The following is a 20,916-nucleotide window of genomic DNA, read 5'->3' on the forward strand; positions in this document are numbered from 1 at the left end:
GAGAGAATATAAAACAGACATAGAGACAAGAAGAAAGAAAAGGAAAAAGAAAAGAAGGTATAGAAAGAGTAAGAGAAAGGATAGGAGTAGGAGGAAGCAAAGGGAGAGGGAGAAGGGGAAGAAAACAAGAAGGGGTGGAAGAGAAAAGAGAGGAAGAAATAATATAGCACAGATATCTTTGTACAAAGACAGAGAAATTCATTCTGACGTTTCTAGGCAGGATTTTGACAATAGTACCTTCAATATTCATTTCACTTTTCTTATTAATGCCTCAACAGCTCACACCTTTCACCTGAAAGTGTTACGTTGTTTTTCTTTCAAAGTCTCACAATGTATCCATGACATAGACATCCATGACTTAAGGACTTATCATGAAGTCTGAAAAACAGTTGGTCAGAAAATAAACCCAAAAACATGTGCCATCCTGTCTGACTCTGTCCACCCTCTACACATTCATCCATAAAACTATGTTTAATTTACGGGTTCAGATTAGCCAAGTAGTAAAACAACAATTATTTGTTTGATTTAATTTGTCAGCTGATTGGTTGGTTGGTTTCTGGTTTTTTGTTTGTTTGTTTGTGTTTGGTTTTTTAACTTGTCTGACATTGACTTTTTAAAAATTATTAATACTTAATAAACATACATATTTTGGGGGCATGTGTGCTAATTTAATATATTCTTACAATATGTAAATACCAGATTAGTGTAATTGGGATATTCATCACCTTAAGTATTTGTCTTTATGTTAGAAACATTTGAATTAGTTTCTTCTAGCTATTATGAAATAGACAATAGATTGTTGTAAACTATAGTCACCCTACTTATCTACCAAATGAGGAGAGGTTGATTAGTGGGTACAAATACACAGTGTAATAGAAGAAATAAGACCTAGCGTTCGGTTACTTTCTATTTCAGAAATATAGTAACTTGGTCGTTTTGAGCATTAAACTGGGCACCAGTTCTGGTTCTGACACTAACATCTGTTGAGCATTACTAAGCACTAGGTATCCTGCCAGGCCCTAGTGATACACTAATGAATAAAGCTGCTTATCTTCTAAAATGACAGAGAAACTGGTCTGTAACTAACAGTAACATAATATGATAAGTATCACTGGCAGCACCACGTGCTATAAAGAGCTGAGAGGAAGAGCAAAGTTCTTCTCGGTTGGAGCAGGATAGCTTAGGGTAGAGAGGCCACGCCTTATAAAAAAAAAACTGACACTTGCTCTGTGTTAAAGGATAAGCAGATTTCTTTTTCGAGGCAGGAGAGGAGTAAAGGACATCTTAGGCAGAGTTTTGTAACTGTAAGTCACTTGACTTATGCCATGGTAGGACAAGATATATGAAATCCCACAATACTAGCTGTAACTATACTCTTTTCTTCCCACTGAAGAAATCGTATTGAAATGCAAGTGAATAAGAAGGAGGTTATTATTAGCAATAATATCCTCTGCCCTACCCCCCCAAAAAGTATATTATCTATGAAATAATATTCACAGTCTGAAAGACATGAATTGTTGCTTTAGTATTTGAAAACACTTCCATCAACGAAACTCTACAATTTCTCTACCCTTATGATATTAAGATTCAGATAAGAGAAGAATGTTTTATTTTATATTACTATAACCTCTTTCCCATACCCATGCTCCCCCATTTCCATACACTTATGTGTCCTGCAGATGGAAGACAAATGATTGCAAGAACCTCACTCAGGCAAGACAGGGAGTTCACAACACCTACTTTGTGACCTAAAACATAAAAGGTGCTGAGAGCTTTGTTAGGTCAATGAATTACCCAAACCTCCACCATCAGAGACTGAAGTCTGGTGCTTGTGTTACACAGGTCCCCAGGGACTGACACTATAAAGAAGGAAAGATGTTCAGTCTCAGTTATGAGTGTTATTCATTAGCCACAATTACCTGGCCACATAGGTCTGTTGTTAAAAATCTCAATAGCAGTGAAAAGAAGGAATGGTCCTAGTTTTAACTTCAACAGAGGGAGACGAATCTTTTGTCATTGACTCCTTCCAACCTGATGGCAGCTTGCTTACATCTCCAAAAGAAATGGAGGGAGAGAATGTAAACAATTCCTTAAAGCCTATTTCCACACTAGCAAAATGACTCAGAGGTTATACCAACAACTCAATGATTCATTCATAATTTGGGTGGAAAAAGGAGTTTGCAAACCACAATGTGTTCACCATAAAGTACAGAATCCTGGCAGAATTATCCCCGGACTGAAGTTATTTCAGTATTTTCTTGCATTCCTTCATGGTCCCAAAGATGAATGTTTTTATAAACTCAATTTTAATTATATATACTGATTAGTGGTGGAGTGGGGAGGATAGTAGAGTATTATGTTATTTTTTACAAAGGAGTTTCCTTGTTTTGTCTCTGGAGAATGTATTGCTTCTTAACTGAAACTTAGATTAATCATCAGACTCCTTAATGCCTTTTAACAGCTAGCCCAGCAGGTCCTCCACATACCTACAGCTGTTCTCCAGTTCAACCTCATCAACTTCCCAAGGAAATGTGCTTGGACTTGATGTTGAAACAGCACTTCTGGAATGCCATAATACAGAATGACATGACATAGCACATCAAATAAGCAGCAGCTGAAAACAGTCCTATAAAAATGGGGCCAAGGGAGCCAGAATTATCCTGTTTTCTCACACCCTCACCAGACTTACAGCCTCAAGTATTCACAAGTGTTCAAGTCCAGAAAGGCCTGTTCTGAGAGCAAATTATATCAAGATAGCTATTTATATAGACTTTATCATATAATATGCATAATTTAATATTATCTTTTTCATAACCTGTATTATAAAAACATTTTATTTAGCCTTATGGAAGAATGAGGTGTTCCATGTCAGTGAATTTTGCCAAAAAAATAAAACCTACCACTTTAATTACTAACAACTTTTTAAAAACATATATGCAATTTTTAATGGACTTCTTTCTAAAAGAAATTACATCTCCCACTTATTAAGCAGTAGTTAGTGGATATTATCTAAATTGTCTTGCTGATTCAGAGTCTTCATTAAGGATAAATGTCATTAAGAACATATATAGATTAGATCTGTGCATCACTTATCTGCTGTTTTTGCCTACCTTCTAGTTTTTTGTTCCGAATTTATTATTCATAAACGAAAAGTTTTGTATACTTGTGTATCCAAAGACACATACACATACATTAAATCAAAAGTCAATAAGCTTATCATTGTGGAATCAGTAATTGTTAAGGCCATGGATTTGGTGCAGAGATTTTATAACAATTTTTTAGGGTACTTAGGAGCTTTTCCCATAGAATCCCAAATCTGGGCTATGTTCCAAAGGGTTTAGGTTACTGGCAAGGTGTTAGTATAATTTTATGCTAAATATAAAAGCCTCTGTTCTTCAAATGTTTTGGCACACCTACAAAATGAAATAAAACCAAAAGTAAATGGTGCTCCTTTCTGATTTTGGGAAGACTTCCTTCCCTACATCACAATCAAGGATGCCTTAAATTAAAATATCACATTAGGTACTGAAGGGTAAACTATAATTCTTCTGCCTCCAGAGTGGATAAAAAATATGTTAGATTATAACAGATTGAAAATATTTGGTCTCCCATTCAACAAGATTTAAATCTAGGAATTATTAACAAAACCTATTTTATTCTATCTGTAGGTTCAAAGGCAAAAGACAATTTCTAGATTATCATCTCCAAGGACATTTCTGATTCAAGTTGACTTTTAAATAGTATTTGAATAATCTGATTTTGAATATATTTGAATAATCTGATTTTGAATATATTTGAATAAGCTGATTTTTAGGTAAATATAGTAAGCATAAACGTCATTTCCAGGTTTTCTAATATTCATCCATACCAGAATCAGAAGTATTACTTGTTTATTTATACTAAAACATGTTCCTAATTTATTTACCCTATTTCCAGCACAATACAATAATAATATTTAATAAACATCTAAATGTTCATCTGAAACAAATATTTAAAAACCTTAACTAATCATCTTCATTATAATATCATCTAGTTCTCATGAAGTAATGTTGGCTCTGAAATACTCACAGTACAGTGCCAAATAATTGAATAGTCTACCTCTCAGAATTCTGAACAACATCATATTATTTTGTTTCACATTTTTATAGATGATTAGGTTAGATCTGAAAAGATGCTCTTGGAGATAGACTAAACCTTGTCTTACTGTATAGAGTGGCCATATATTCCCATTTGTCCATGACAATCACTGTTTATACCAGTTGTAATAGTGTAATTTTAATAGTGCTTCCACTTCTCTCAAAATGTCCAGATTTAAATGATAAATTATATGGTCACTGTATTAGGTTAATTCAGAGACAGCACAATAAATTGGAATGGTTTTGCTTTTTCAACCTAAACTCAAGCTACTTTGATGCTTACAAGGAGGGGTCAGAAAAGAGTGGAAAGGGGGCAGAAAGGTGGGTACAGAATATTTGGCCTCTGCTCACAAAAAGCAAAAGCAAGTGCATATTAGGTTAGAAAGACTACTTTACCACTCAGCTTCACTCTTATCCACTTCTAATCTGGTAGTCGGTAAACTGTGGCCTATTCTTCAAGAATCAAAATTGGGACACATATTTGTGAGAATTGGAGAATAAATTCTTGAAGTTATACTCCACATTCATTTTTGTCAGCACCATTTTCCTTATAATATGTCTTATTCTAACTGAAGAAAATGTGAACATTGAAAGATAGATTATTACCTAGTTTCAGCTAAGGCTACTTAAAACTTTGAAAATAACCCCTGTACCTTTTGCTGACAATTTTTAATAACAAAGACCACAATACTACTTCTGCTGCTGCTGCCACTGCAGTGGTAAACATGATGATAATGATAGAAAAGTGAACAGACAGTGCCTTCTAGTTATTCAATATGACGGATCGCCAAATTCACGTTTGAGAAAAATACTAGAAAGAACATCCAGAGACTTGTGATTTAACTATGCCATCCAGTAGTTGACTGAACTTGAACAAATTCAAAGTTCATTAGAAACAATCTGTAAAACTTTATTTGTAAAATAGGAAGATTGATTTCTGGGAGTGGATCCAACTCAATCTAGAAATTTCTTGAAGCTTATTTCAAAAGATATATACCAGCAAAAAATATACATGTTCTGAGACCCTCAGCAAGATTAGCAGTCAGACTCCTTCACATCCAGCATATCACTTCCAAAATTTCCTCCTGGGTTTTGCTAAAGGCCCCTCCATTATAGAGAAAATTACACTAAAGATGTAATCATTCTTCACACAGGAGCTGCTTGGTTTATTTTTACTCCATTCAATCATTCCTTTCTTTCCCCTTCATTGAAATTCCAAAGTGAGCCCAAATTCTCTGTTGTATATCATTCTACTAAAGCATAAGGTGGTTATTACGTGTGATATTTTCTCTTCAGACTCCTCCCTGACCTTTGATCAGTCACCATCTCCAATTTAGATCTTTACCTTCCTGAGGCAGAAACTGCATCTACCCCGGGATATTCAGTAACATTGTGCCTGTACTGAAAATGTACCTTCGTTTCATTGGTATTCTATACACATTCCCATATTTTAACTCTTCATGGTGTTATGAAAATTATGTTAGTTGAACTAATTATTTTCTTAATTTAGGTCAAAATAACACATAACATAAAATTTACCATCTTAACCATTTTAAGGTATACATTTCAGTTGCGTTAAGAATATTCACATTGTTGAATGACAGATCTCCAAAACTTTCTCATCTTGCAAAACTGAAATCTTATGCCCATTAAACTACTCCCCATTTTTCCCTCCTCCAAGCCCCTGGCAACAATCATTCTACTTTCTGTTTCTATGAATTTGACTACTTTAGATACCTCACATAAGTAGGTATTTTTAATAAAATCTGAACTAAGTTTTTATTATGTATATCGTTGTAAAAATGACAGTGATTTTATACCTTACTTATAAGGTATAAAATGTGTAGTGACAACCCTTTAATCATTTCAAAATGACTTCCTATATCTTAAGCTCTTCTCTGTTCAGTGTTTCTTTTGCTGTCACCCTGCTTCTCACACTTCCCACTCTTCCATCACTTTCAATCCTGGCCTCTAAAACCCTGTTTTATTGTAAATAAGCTCTTCATAGTTCCTCATCTTAACTAAAATTTGACTTTCTTTGGAGGATCGCCCTCTCTCTACAGTCTTCTAATGGAGGCTATTTTTTTCTCTCATAATTCACATGACCCAAGGTCATGGTGGTGGGGTCCTGGAAGAGGTATATTAGTTAACAGTCTTTGGTTGATAATAAAGATGCAAATTGAAACCTAGCTTAAGAAAAAAAATATTTAAAAGTTATTTATGGACTTACACAACTGGAGAGAAGAAAGAGGAATATTCTCAAAGGCACAAACAAATATCATAAATATGCCTCTAACTTTCAGCTATCATCTACACTTGTTTCTGCTTGAATTAATTTTCTCAAGATTCTTTTGCAGTCTTCTAGGCAATAGACAATATGGCTGCTGCTAACCTCAGAATCACATCATCTTTATCCTCCTCTTGAAGAGTGCATTTACAATGCAAAAGGATGCTAGTTGAAATAGCTTCGGTCACAAAAGTATTCTTCAGTCCAATCACAACCTATGGGGAATATTGTACTACTGGCTCAGCCTAGTATATGATAAACACTCTACTGACATGAGGAACTACACACCAAAATGGATTCTTCCTCCAACACCACATAAAGTTCAGATCTCCAAAGAAAGACAAAATAGAATATCTACTAGAAAAGAGGTAGCATTCTCCTAGCATGTCAGTTTTGAATAATTTCCTTTATATGCTCCTCTAATAAAAGCAAACAAACCTCTCTCTTTGACGCATGTTATCCAGCTCCTATTCTCTGCCATATACTGACATTGGTCAAGCCTTAACTTGGATGGTTCTGGCACAATATTCCAACATCATATTATACAACTTTCATGTCCACTTGTATGACTCTTCCAACAGCTGAAAGTCCTAGACTCATAGTTTCTTAATCTCCTAAAATCTGGAGATTTTAATTTTCTATTTTCTGAATTTTATTGACCACAGAATTCTTCCACTCCAAAGTTATAGAATTGTAATACTATATTCTCTGGCTACGACCTCTAACTTCCCACCAATATGTCCATATGGACAACCGATAGAAATATCAAACTCAGTGTGTCCAAAAGTTAACTCATCTCTCCCAAAGTAAGATTTTAAAAATTGCTTTACTTCTTGTACTGTATTTCTGCCTTGTTGAGTAAGATCATCATTTGTAATGTGGAGGAAAGGAACTTCAGAATTATGTTTGATCACTCTCACACCACAAAATCAGAACAGGACATAGACCATAGCTTCTACCTCATTAGCAGCTCTTTGATCCCTCCCTTTTTCTTCACCCATCCCTCATGGCATAATCTTAGTTCAGCCTCTAATTAGTTATCAATTAGATTACTATAACAGTCTTCACTCTTATCTCCTTTCAACTCACTTTCCACGGTGTTTTTAGAATGAATTTCCTGAAATATGCCTGGAGTAGTGCTTAAGGATGTAAATTGAGAAATACAAGGTCATATCCTCTCTCCCAATATTGCAGAAAATTGACAGTAGTGACATTTTTTTTTTAAAGAATGAACTAATGCTGACAGGGATTACAAGAGAGGAGACATAAGCCAATGGTTTCTGGATAAGAAAGAAATCAATTTGCCTTTCCAGGATCCCTAAGAGCTCAGAAAAGGAATTGTCAGGTATGATGGAAGGTAAGGGTGAAACATGGACTGAAAATCATGGGGATAAGTTGGAAGGATGTGTATGCAAAACACACACCATGCTGAAACACTGGCAGTCCTGGCTCTGCTCCTCACCATGGGAAGTGTCCAACCATGGGAAGTTAGTTAATTCTCTATAGTCATTGAAGGGCTGTTCAGTAATTTAACTGAAAAAATTATATAACTATCTTGAAAGGGTAAGTAAAGGATGACAAGACTGCTCTAAAACTACAAATCATCAGCTTTTACTACAGGAAGTAAATGGATAAATTCCAAAATTAAATTCAAAATTATAAACATTTCATTTGAAGATGCAGTAATAACTACCTAAGAAAGAGCTAAAGGAGTTAAAAGTATTTACTTTAGAAAAAAGTGCATTATAAACTGATTGTATGTTTTACTCTAATAATAAAATATTAAAAATTTGAGTACATATCCAAATGTATTGTTGACATTTTTCAAGTCTTTCTGTGACTGTCATTGTTTTCCAGATAAACAATGGCATATTGAACTCTTCATGATCTCATTCATGATTACGTCACCAGCTTCCTCTAACCCTTCTCTTTCCCAACCAATCTGTAATTCCTCAAATTTATTATACTTCTGTGTGGGGGGCAAGTGGGGGCTTCTGTATATTTTTCCAAGCTGCTCCATCTTCACCCAGTCCAACCTCTTGAACACTGGTGACTACTAGCCCTTCAAAATTCAGCTTCACCAGGAAACTTTTCCCTAGACTATTCAGTCTGCATTAAGTATACCTTCATTTTGCATTCATATCAACTCATAAATTTACTCACCCATCATTCATTTATCCAATAGATATATATTGATTGCTAGAATATAAGCTCCATGAGAGTATGAAATGCCCACTCAACAGGCATACTTAATAGTGACTACTCAAATATCATCTGAATGAATGCCAGGCACTCAGTCAGATTCATGTACCAAGAAAACCCTAGGTACATGAAAACGTCTGCATGTGACTGAGGTTTACTGTAAGCTCAGTGAGAGTAAACTATTCTTTATCTATGATTTCTCTCTGTCTAGCAGTTTCTAGCACATAGAAGTGTTCAATAAATGCATATTCATGGAAGAATTATTATTCATGTCTCTGCATATTTTGAAAGAGCTGAATAGTGGTATTTGTATTTTGTCAATTTAGCAAGCTGAACCTGTGTTTCCAAGAGTTCCCTTCCTAGAGTGGTTCCAGCTGAAGGTTGGAAATTTGTGTGAGATTTGGAAGGTGAAGGTGAAAAAGCAGGCATTTTGTTTATTAAGTTGATGCAGGCATTGCTGCAGCCAGTGCACCTTGTCCTTGACCTGCTCACTGATTCCCCTGGCTAGAGGCAGCAGTGGTGCCACAGCACCTCTAGCTCCCACCTGATCTCCTCCTTCAGATTGTCTGAGTCTTAGACCAGGTGTTCAACAATATGTGAAGGCACCAGCTTCATCTTCAGGTCACCCACGTTGTCAGAGTCGGATGCCATGAGTCAAATGGGGTTTCACTTTGCCCAAATGAGTTCTAGTTTGTGCCCTCAGTTAACACTTTGTCCCTCTGGACTCATATGCCTTAACTTATCCTACTTCAGGTTCAGATTTCTTTCCTGACTACTTGTCCTGCTGACTTATAGTGTCTTCGGGCCCACCACCATAGGCAGGGGGGCCTTTTGTAAATTACTTTACCAGTTCTCCTTCACAATAATTAGTGAATTTTCTATGATCTCCAGCCATCATTTTTTGGACCTTTGTGTCTCAAATTCTCCCACAGTTAAGTAAAGTCTTATTCCTATAATACATCTTCTATTTCATCATTCATAGTGATTCTCCTTCCCCAATCAAACTGTAACTGAGACACCAGATTTGAGAGAATGTATGAAATTCTGAGAAGCTTTTATAGAAAAATAAAAGGTGTTTTTACAAAGCAAAAGAATCAGATTCAGAGCAGATTTGTATATTCTCAGATGTGTTCAAAAAGTTTTGAATTGATTTGAAGTTGGTGAAACAGCAGGACTAATAAGCAAGGTGACATCCACAAATTTTAATGACTCTAAACCAACTAAGGGTGGCATTTATATGTATCCTTTTATCTCTTTCCAGATAAAATCCAAGAGACAGTGATCTAGGATAATTAAAATGGATTGGGGAATAAATCAAATCATAAATTTTTTTTGACTAACCTCACCACCTCCAACCAAACATTGTATAAGATTTCAGTTCAAGATGGCAGACACAGTTTATTCATTTAGCTTCTCTTTCTCTGTGGATCTGAATAAGATGATAATAAAGTATCATCCAAAATTTTAAAAATGCAATAATTAAAGGAACATGAGTAGGACAATCCCAATATAGCTACTTCAAAACATTTCCAGAACCTAGAAATTGAGAAAGAATGCCATCTGCTGAAGCTGTAGCACAGAATAAGAAACAAAAAGGTCTACAGCAGATATGGAAAACAGGTTTCCCAACATAAATCTGGAGATGCTTCAGATCAGAGTCTGTAGGTGGAACAAAGGGAAGGACATAGTGGAGCTAAAAACGGGGATTCCTTGAGGGTTTGCATATGAAATAGTCAGACTCCTGTCTTCTCATGCAAGATAACCTATAATCAGGCATTTCATTCTGGTGCAGAAAGGAAAGACTTCCTCCTCCTGGTATTTGCCAAAAGAAAAGACAGCTGGCTTGTGTCCAGAATTCGCACTATACTCTAAAACATCAAGTCCACAAATCTCTTTCACATGCAGAGCACACCATCAACTTTACAATTCTCTTAGTCTTAGATACAAATGGACAATGAATAATCACCAGGTAACTGAGTAAATGCTGCAGCATAATATCAAAAAACCAAGATAAATAGAAAAATTGACTCCTACATAAAGAGATAACATTCAGGAAGCAAAAGAGAGTCTTAAAAACAACTTTAATTAGTGTCGTTGAGTAGAAAATATTATATTCAAAGATCAACATGAAGTTATGAATTAAAAAAAAAAACAGAACACAATACCATACTTTTGGAAGCTGAATAATTTCCAAAATCAAAAAATTAATTGGAAGTTTAAAAGATAAAATGCAGGCATTTTTCAAGGGTGAAAACAAAAGAAAACAAACAAAAGCAATGAGAAAAAAACACGAAAAAAAAAGACAATCAAAATTGAGAATCAATTTAGGAAGTCCAATTATTAGAAATTCTAAAGGGAAGAGAAGAAATTATCAAAGAGCTAAAATAAGAAAATTCTCCAGATTTGAAAAGAGATGTGTATCTTCTTTCTGGTAGGGACTACCTGCTACCAAGTAGGGTGAGTTTTAAAAGAACCACACCAGGACACATTACTATGATACTTCAGAACTCCAAGGGCTAAAAGACTAAAAGTTTACAGAGATGGCTGGAAAAAGCAGATTACATATCCTGGAATTAGAGTCAGAAACATCCCATTCTTTTTTGTCTGTTTGTTTGTTTTATTAGCAACATCAAAGAGTAGAACAGTGCCTTCAAGGTTCTGTTTATTCACATTAGAATTGTCTACCCAGCTATCTTAGTCCATTTTCTGCTGCTATAACAAAATGCCTGAGACCGTATCATTTATAAATAAAAGAAATTTAGGCCAGGTGCAGTGGCTTACACCTGTAATCCCAGCACATTGGGAGGCAGAGCCAGGTGAATCACCTGAGGTCAGGAGTTCAAGACCAGCCTGGCCAACATGGTGAAAGCCCATTTCTATTAAAAATACAAAAACTTAGCTGAGTATGGTGGTGACCACCTGTAATCCCAGCTATTCGGGAGGCTGAGGCAGGAGAATTGCTTGAACCCAGGAGGCACAGGTTGCATGAGCCAAGGTCATGCCACTGCACTCCAGCCTGGGCAACAGAGAGAGACTCTGTCTCAAAACAAAGAGAAGAAGAAGAAGGAGGAGAAGGAGGAGGAGGAGGAGGAGGAGGAGGAGGAGGAGGCGGAGGAGGAGGAGGAGAAGGAGGAGAAGGAGAAGGAATTTATTGGGCTAACAGTTCTGGAGGCTGGAAAGGCCAAGATGGAGGAGCTACATCTGATGAGGGCCTTCTTGCTGCATCATCTCATGGGAGAAGTCAGAAGGGCAAGAGAGCAGGCATAAGAGAGCAAGAAAGGAAGGAAGCCAGACTTATCCTTTTTATCAAGAACTTGCTCCCAAGATAACTAAACCACTCTCACAGTAACGGTGTTAATCCATTCATGAGGGCAGAGCCTTAGTGACCTAATCACCTCTTAAAGCTCCCACCTCACAACATTGTTAGATTGGGGATTAAGTTGTCAACACATGAACTTTGGGGGACACACTCAAACCATGGCATAAGCCAAACCATTAATCAAGGAAGACAGCATGGTACAGAACTTTTCAATCTGTAAGCTCTGACAAATTGACCTCCCACACACCCTTCCTTAGGAAGTTACTTGAGGAATGATGACTTGTAAGAGCTGTGTGAAGTAAATCCTTATCACTCATACCAAGACATCACCAGAAAGTATCTGGGATTGATAAGTCAAGAAATAACGTTGTATGTGATTTATTTGAAGATACGGGACTAACCATCAGAAAAACTAAAAGCTGAACTTGTAAAAGTGGCAACTTCTGGAGATTGATATCAGGTGTAGGGTAAACATTTCAGTACCATTTAATTTTTCTTTGCCATGTGCACATATTAATTCAAAGTAATTTGAATGTATTACCAGAGATAGTTAAAACTTTCTGTTCGATTTTTTGTGATACTAACTACAAAGACTATGGTAGACAGAATAGTGGCACCCTAATGTTGTCCACATCCTATGAATATGTTCTCTTACATAGCAAAGGAAACTTTGCAGATATAATTAAGGTAAAAGACTCTGAAATGGGGAGAGTAGTCTGGCTTATCCAGGTGGACTTAATGTAATCACAATTTCCTTAAAAGTGGAAGAGGGAGCAGAGGCAGAGAGTCAGAGGGATCCAGTGTTGCTGACTTTGGAGATGGAAGGAGATGCCCAACAAATGTGGGAAGCTTCTAGAAGGTAGAAGATGAAACAAAGTGGACACCCCTCTAGAGACTCCAGAAAGAAATTCAGTCCCATTTACACCATGATTTTAGCTCAGTGAGACCCATATCAGACTTCTATCCCACAGAATTGTAAGATGATACATTCTTGTGTTAAGTCACTGAGTTTTCAGTGATTTGCTACAACAGCAAAGGAAAACTATTGTATAAACTTAAGAATTAATTCCTTTTGATGTTGTCCCATCCTAGACTAAAAGAAATTATTTTCCTTTCACCTTTGTATAATCTAATCAAAACTTTAACAAACGATAGCAAGACAGACCTTTGCTATTTTGGGGGATAAACAGAATGAATACACTGCCTTGTCTTTCCTTTTACTCCTAATGTTTCTGATATTCCCTTTTCCGAGTCTCAGGTAAGTTACATCTGGGTATATTTAAGGGTAAAGATGAGCTACTCCAAGTAGTAGAAGGCTTCATGCTTCAATATTTCAAAATATTTCCAGAAGCTATTCTTTGTGGAGTTATATGTTAAGGTCTTGATTTTCTGTTCACATTTATGAAACACACACACATACAAAAAAAAAAAAGTAAACTTTATAATGAAATTCCTTATCTATAATCACTATTTTTAAAATACACTCCTTTAAATTACATCACCTACACTCTGTTACACTATTAGTACATGTAGTCTGTAACTTCAGGATAGTTCTATAGTGTCACCAAGAAGGTTCATTGGACTTCAAATCTTACTATTCTTCTGTATTCAAAATCCCAGAAAGGTTTGTTTTTCATTTTTGAGGTTTTCAAAATAGATATGTTGTAGCCCACCAAATTGTGAATACTTTGGTTTGTAACCCTGAGAGTGGGAATGAATTCATCCATTCATCTCTCTTTCTGTCAGTTAGTCTTTGACACATAAAAGAGGCAGGACAGTGCAGTAGCAAGAGAACTAAACTGGGAGTCAAGACATCTAAATACAAAATTTAGGTAGCTCTAGGCAACCAATCAATTGTATGGCCTTAGACAAGTCACTTTATGATTCCAGAGCAAAAATTTTTCTTAAGCGATATAAGGTTTGACAAGATTAATAATGGTTTTCAAATTCTGATATCTACAATAGCCAATGGCAGGTCTGTGACCATGGAGCAGAGAAGGCTCTCTGTTACATCAAAAATCCAACCAAAGGAATTAACCAGTCACCAGGTCCGTGTGCCATTCATAACTCAGCGACAGCAATGTGTTTAATCCTCTGACTCTATCTTTTACTGGAGGCCTTTGCTGCTTCCATATTTACCTGGACACATTTTGTTCTCTCCAAACCCAAAAAACAATCAGTCAATGAAAACAATTTCTTAGGCAACTCTAATTTGCTGAGCAGGCTAAGATGAAGATATTCCAGTTATTCATTCATTACAGTTTACCTACCAATGACTTATCCCTGCTCACATTTTTCAGAAGTTCCAAGTACATAGTTTCTCACTGACCTCTTTTGCAAGACAGACTATAAATGCAATACAGAGTATAATATTTTAGTTCTTTGAGCTCTTCATACTTTTTTTTTCAAAGCACTGGGTTATTCTAATAATACACTATAAATAAATGACCAAATATTTAAGAAATAAGTTTAAAATATATCAATAAGCAGAAATGTGCCCATCGCCTATTTAAGCAAAATTTTCTTGATGAATAAAAAGGTTTAAAAAATTATATGACAAACAGTGAAAGCTATCAAAACCTGTCCCAAAACAACTACTTACATTCCAAGTACATTCACTTCAAAATGGAAAGGCACAGTATACATAAGAATCACCATAGCCACAAAGCGCTCACTTGTTCTTAAATACATCTCAGCAAGAGGAGGTGAGATCAGCATAACCCAAGCAGAGGAAAAGGAACATGTTCAGATCCCTATTCATCTTTTATTCTACAGACTTCGGTTGATTCAAAACTACCTTCAAATAGGGCCTTTGTTTATCTTAGGCCTGTTCACTAATGCTTCTTAGTAATGATCTTTAGCTTCTTATTTCACTTCTGATTTCAGCCTATGTCTGTTCTCTTCTGTTCTCTCAGTTTCAGTTTCTCTGTGTATACAAACTGCTTACACATCTACCTCCTCTCCCATCTAGGTATTCATTTGCATTATCTACAGATCTCTTTTAACTAGATTAATTCCTTGGATCTGAAAAGAATGTTCCAGTACATCCAGGAATTCATTAAAGAAATACCTAATATTGCAAAAATTAGACAGAAATATTGCCTTCACAAAGTTCAGAATTTAGAGGAAACAGACAACAAAATTAATAATGTTTGTAAATGTTCTGCAGTGAGCTTTCAAGTACCGTATCAATGTTTGGTAGGTTCCCATAAACGGGTATAGGTAGATCAGGAAATTACACTTGGAGTAAGTCCTCTTGGTTGAAATACCTCATCTCAAAGCTACACCCCACCCTGCAGTTAGAAATATCACTATTCCACCTGTCTCCCAAGTTCCAAAATATACCAGTAAGATCTGACGTGTCCTTCATTTTCCATATATATTAATTGCCATATTGTTCACTTTCTACTATGAAAATATAATGGAAATGGTTCAGAAGAAAGATTATTTCCTCTTCACTGATAAAAGTCTAAAATACTTAGGTTCAGTCTCTGTAAACTGCTTACATGAGATATATATAAGATTGTAAATATATCCCCTAGTATATTATATTTAGCTGAATAGAGGATGAAATGCAAAGAGGTTCCTTTAAGATAAGCCCATTAAGCTGGCTGCCTTGTTTTTTAATAAGCCAAATGCTCTATTTATATGTTCTAAACTGCAATTAACTCATTTAAAAGATTGTTTAGCATTTCAGGCAGTTTATCGCTATAATATTAAGTCTTTCTTGGTATCAAATTGGTTCCATTATAATGTATCTATTTTTAGTGAAGTCACGATGAAACATTTTTTGTTGATCCTCTTTCCCAGAAGACTGAATAATTTCATCTGATTGCCTAGGTCTTTTTTCCAAGCTTTAACATCCAGTAACAACATTTTCAGAAAGAAAAAATGAAGTGATTAAATGAAAGAAAAAAAATGAATCCACTTTTTCTATCATCATTACAGTTTTATTTCTCTAAATCAAAATCAAAATCTCAAATTAAAGCTACAGGCATCTCAGAAGCTTTCGCTAAGCAATCCATTTGACAATGGTATGTTTTCATTTAATTATCCTCTCACATAATTATATGGCTTTGGAATATGTGTACTAATCTTCACCTTCTCTAAACTGAAATTCTCTTTGCCTCTCTATGAAGGAAAGCATGGACTTTGATCAAGATATACTTAGGTTCCAAGCCTGGTTCTGTCATTCCCAGGCTACATAATCTTGGGTAAGTTACTAAGCCTCCCTGAACCCTCTTCATCTATAATACAGCAACCGTAACACTTTATAGTAAGGTTTGGTGATGTTAACATTTTGTATCAGATAATTATTTGCCATAAGGAGCTGTTCTGTGTATTGCAGGATATTTATTAGCATCTCTGATCTCTACTCACTAGATGCCAGTATATCCTCTGGTCGTAAAAAATTCTCTCCAGACATTGTCAAATGTTCCCTGGTGGGGAAATTGCTGAGAACCACTCTTTGACAGGATTGTTGATTAATCCTATCAAATAGTGGTTTAAATGTTTAAATATTTAGATGCTAATGTGGGTTAAATGAAATTATATACATCAATAATCTGGCATACCTTGACATATAACGTGTACAGAATAAATTTAATGTTTTTATTAATAGACCTGAATTCTCAATAATAACAATGTTGTACTGTATAAAAAGAAAGAATGAGAAATTACAGAAAATTAAAGACTTTATTGTCAGGGAAAGGTATAATCATCATTCAGAAGAAAAATAATTTCGTAATTTGGTATTAGTTTGATTAGAATAAGAAGCTTTTGGTTGTACCTGTTTCAGGGACAGGGAAGGTGACGAAAACCTAAATAACTTAAAGCATTCAATTCAGCAGATGCCAATTTCCACACTCACTGGCATTTTATTTTTTAGTCTCATAAACATACAGCCACTGGAACATCAAACTAAATTCAAGCCTTAATTTCCAAGTGCCTAATCTTGTAGAAAGGGTTCAGTATTGGGAGACACACAGACCTGGATTCAAATCCCAGCTCTACATTTATTGCTCCAAGACCTTAGGAAAACGTCTAACTATTCTGACCCTCTTTCCTCATTTGCAAATTAGGCAATAATAATAAACATTCCAGTTGATGATGTTTTATGAGTAGCCAGTGGGATAAGATGTGGAGGTGGAAGGCAGTGATAGTGATGATCCCGACCCTGTGTAGGCCTGGGCTAATAAATGTGTTCATGTCTTCATTTAAAAAAAAAAAATTAAAATAAAAAAATAAAAATAGGGAAAAAGGTTGTAGAATAAATATATAAAAGAAGAAAATACTTTTATATGACTGTACAACATGTTTGTATTTTTAACTATTATTACAAAAGAGTTAAAAGTTTTTTAAAATTAAGTTTACAAAATAAAAACATTACAGTAAGTTAAGACTAATTTATTTCTGAAGAAATAAATTTTTTATGTAAGTCTAGTAAGCCTAAGTATACATTGGTTATAAAGTCTAGAATAGTATACAGTAATGTCCTAGGCCTTCATATTCATTCGCCACTCACTCATTGGCTCACTCAGAGCAACTTCAAGTTCTGCAAGTTCCGTTCATACTAAGTGTACTGTTTATTATCTTTTATCCTTTATTTTTACTGTACTTTTCCTGTGTTTAGATACGTTTGGGTAAGCAAATACCATTGTGTTACAATTGCCTGCAGTATTCAATACATTAATTCTCTGCACAGATCTGTATCCTAGGAGCAATAAGCTATACCATACAGCCTAGGTGTATAGTAGGCCATACCATCTAGGTTTGTATAAGTATATGCTATTATGTTCACACAATGATGAAATCACCTTATGACAAATTTCTCAGAATGTATCCCTCTCATTAAGCAATGCATGACCGTGTACTATTGTTATTTATTATAAAATCTTTCTTCTCCTTCTTTTTGTCTTCCCTTCCTTTGCCTTCCCACCAACTCCTGTAATATCACTTCTCCTTTCTGGCAGTAATAGCTTCCAAAGGCAGTGCTGTCAACTTCAGTCATTCCTTAGACTGTCATTCAACATTCCATCATCTGGGGTAAGACAGCAATTAGGAACATAACTTTCTTTTCCAGCTGCCAAAATACAATTAATCGACTAATGTATCCTTTTTATTTGAAATACAATAATTGTCAAACATTAAAATGTTTCCAACATTTTGAGTATTTTAAAATCCACAGAAAACCTAACGGAATAGTAGAATAAGCACTCAAATAACCTTTGCTAGATTAACCAGTTAACATTTTGCCATCTCGGCACCGTCTTTTCTCCTTGCTCTCTTGATCTCTCTTCTCTCCCCACTCCTAAATACTTAAGTATGAATTTTCAAAGTTAAAAACATTCTCTAATGTAACCACATTGTTGTTATCATACCTAAGAAAACATAACAATAAATAAATAGTATCATCTAATATGCATCCATATTCAAATTTTTTCAATGGTCTCCAAAATGCCTTTAAAAGATGCTTTTATAGTAAATATTCATATACTGCATTTATTTGACATGTGCATTTAAATTCTTTTGATTTAGAACATTCCCCCCGCCTTGTTTTTATTACCTTGAGGTTTTGTTTTGTTTTAATTTCAGGCCACTGTCTTCTAGATTTGATTCAACACAAATATTTTGATAAAAACAGCTCATGGACAATACTCTCTGTTTCTTACTGCATCCCATCAGCAGGTTCACTATTGGTGATGTTAACTTTGAGTGTGTGGCATGGGGGTGACCTCCAGATTGCTCCACTTAAAGGTACATTTTTTCCTTCACAAGTAATCTGTGCCATGATACTTTTAAGACCGTGTGAATGTTCTGTTCATTACACCACTCACAAGGGTTTTAGTAGCCACTAATGATCCATGTTTGCATCAATTATTATTCAGAGGATTGCAGCAGGATCATGTTCTAATTACATCTATGTGTTAACACATATTAGCTTGCACTGCTCTCTGAAGAAGAGTTCCCCCAATCCTTTCTCTTCTTTTAAGTAGCACTACGGATTATAATCATTATTATTATTACTCATTGTGTTATAATACATTACCATTACTCTTTTTGATGTATACATTTTCCCAGTGTGGCCAGTGGGAGCCACATTAAGCCAGCTCCTTTTGAACACTGTTTTTGCATTGTGGGGCAGGATGTCCCAGGCTCTCATAGGATCAGATGTTTCTCCAAGAATCCTTAGTTCTTTGATTTTTTTTGTTTCTTTGTTTGTTTGTTTGAGACGAAGTCTCACTCTTGTCACCCAGGCTGGAGTGCAATGGCACGATCTTGGCTCACAGCAACCTCCGCCTCCCAGGTTCAAGCAATACTTCTGCCTCAGCCTCCTAAGTAGCTGGGATTACAGGCGCCTGCCACCCTGCCCAGCTAATTTTTGTATTTTTAGTAGAGACGGGGTTTTACCATGTCGGCCAGGCCGGTCTCAAACTCCTGACCTCAGGCCATCTGCCCGCCTCAGTCTCCCAAAGTGTTGGGACTACAGGCATGAGCCACCGCACCTGGCTGAATCCTTAGTTCTTTTGATAGAGAATGGTAGGTGTGCTAGAGGAGTGTAATTGCTTCTAGGTCCTTTCAGGCAAACATTATTATAATATTTTTGAGCCTACTATTAAACTTTGTTAATTTTCCACTGATCAATCTATTCATAGGAGTTTTAGATACTTTAGTTTTATAATACATTTTAATATTCAATTTGGTTATTTTTTATTCTGTTTTTTTTCACTAAAATCACATTTTAATATAAATTGGTCACATTTTGGAGAAAAATAAAGATTAATTTAGAGATAATAACGTAATTACATCACCACATTGGCATTACAATATCAACATATATAAACAGTTATGACTCAGCATTTATTCACAGATTATTCAAATGTTCCTCCTTGTCTTTTAATTAACTTTTGTAGTTTTACTATAATACTATGGGCCTTGCCTTCACATTTCTTGTCAATTGTGATTATTTCACAATATATATATCTTACAGTATTCTATGAGATTTTTCTTAATTACATTTTAAATGGTTGTTGCTGACATGTAAACATATCAGTTTATTTCTTTATAGCAGTTCACCACATGAATTATCTTAAGTTCTGATAGTATTTTGAAATTCATTCTGCTGAGTTTCCCAAGTAGACAACCATGTCACCTATAAGTGAATATGTTTTTCCTCCTCTTTTCTTCCGTTTATACATTTAATATTTAGAGTGCAGACAACTTAAAACTTCCTGCCTACAGAAAGTTGAGAGTGCCAGGTGTTACGGTAAGAAAAACAGAAGGCAAAAACCATATCTTTATTAAGGTGGCCAGATAATTCCTGGAAAACGCATTCTAATATAAATTTAGAGGACTGAAACCTAGACCCCACTAGAAAAGGAGAGAATTTCCATGGAAAGGGCTTAACAAAGAGGTAAAGTTGTGAACACCGGACTCATCTGGGCAACTGTAATTTATCTGCATATGACTTATTTTCCCATGAGATTCTTCTGCTGGAGTGAAAGCAGACATTTTTTCCTCAACAATTAGCTTTCATGATTTAGATCACTCTAGGTTTTAAAAAGGGAGAGGTGGGGAACAGAATTTCCATTTCTTAGATTAAAAGAAAATAGAAAAAAATGCTTAGGAGATAGTTACAGAAATAACAAGTTGCGCATACTTGGTGATCTTCTGTTTAAAAGTGACCTGGGGGCCAGGCACAGTGGCTCATGCCTGTGATCCCAGCATTTTGGGAGGCCAAGGTGGGCGGATCTCCTGAGGTTAGGAGTTCCAGATCAGCCTGGCCAACATGGTGAAACCCGTCTCTACTAAAAATAGCCGGGTGTGGTGGTGCACTCCTGTAATCCCAGCTACTCTTAATCAATTTGTTGAACAACACGTGTATTTGGTTTTAATATACATATTAAATATACATGTATATACATGTGCATATATATGCATGTATCTATGTATTTATATTGTTTCATGATCTG

Source organism: Papio anubis, chromosome 4, assembly GCF_008728515.1.
Source record: "Papio anubis isolate 15944 chromosome 4, Panubis1.0, whole genome shotgun sequence".
Lineage (NCBI taxonomy): Eukaryota > Metazoa > Chordata > Mammalia > Primates > Cercopithecidae > Papio > Papio anubis.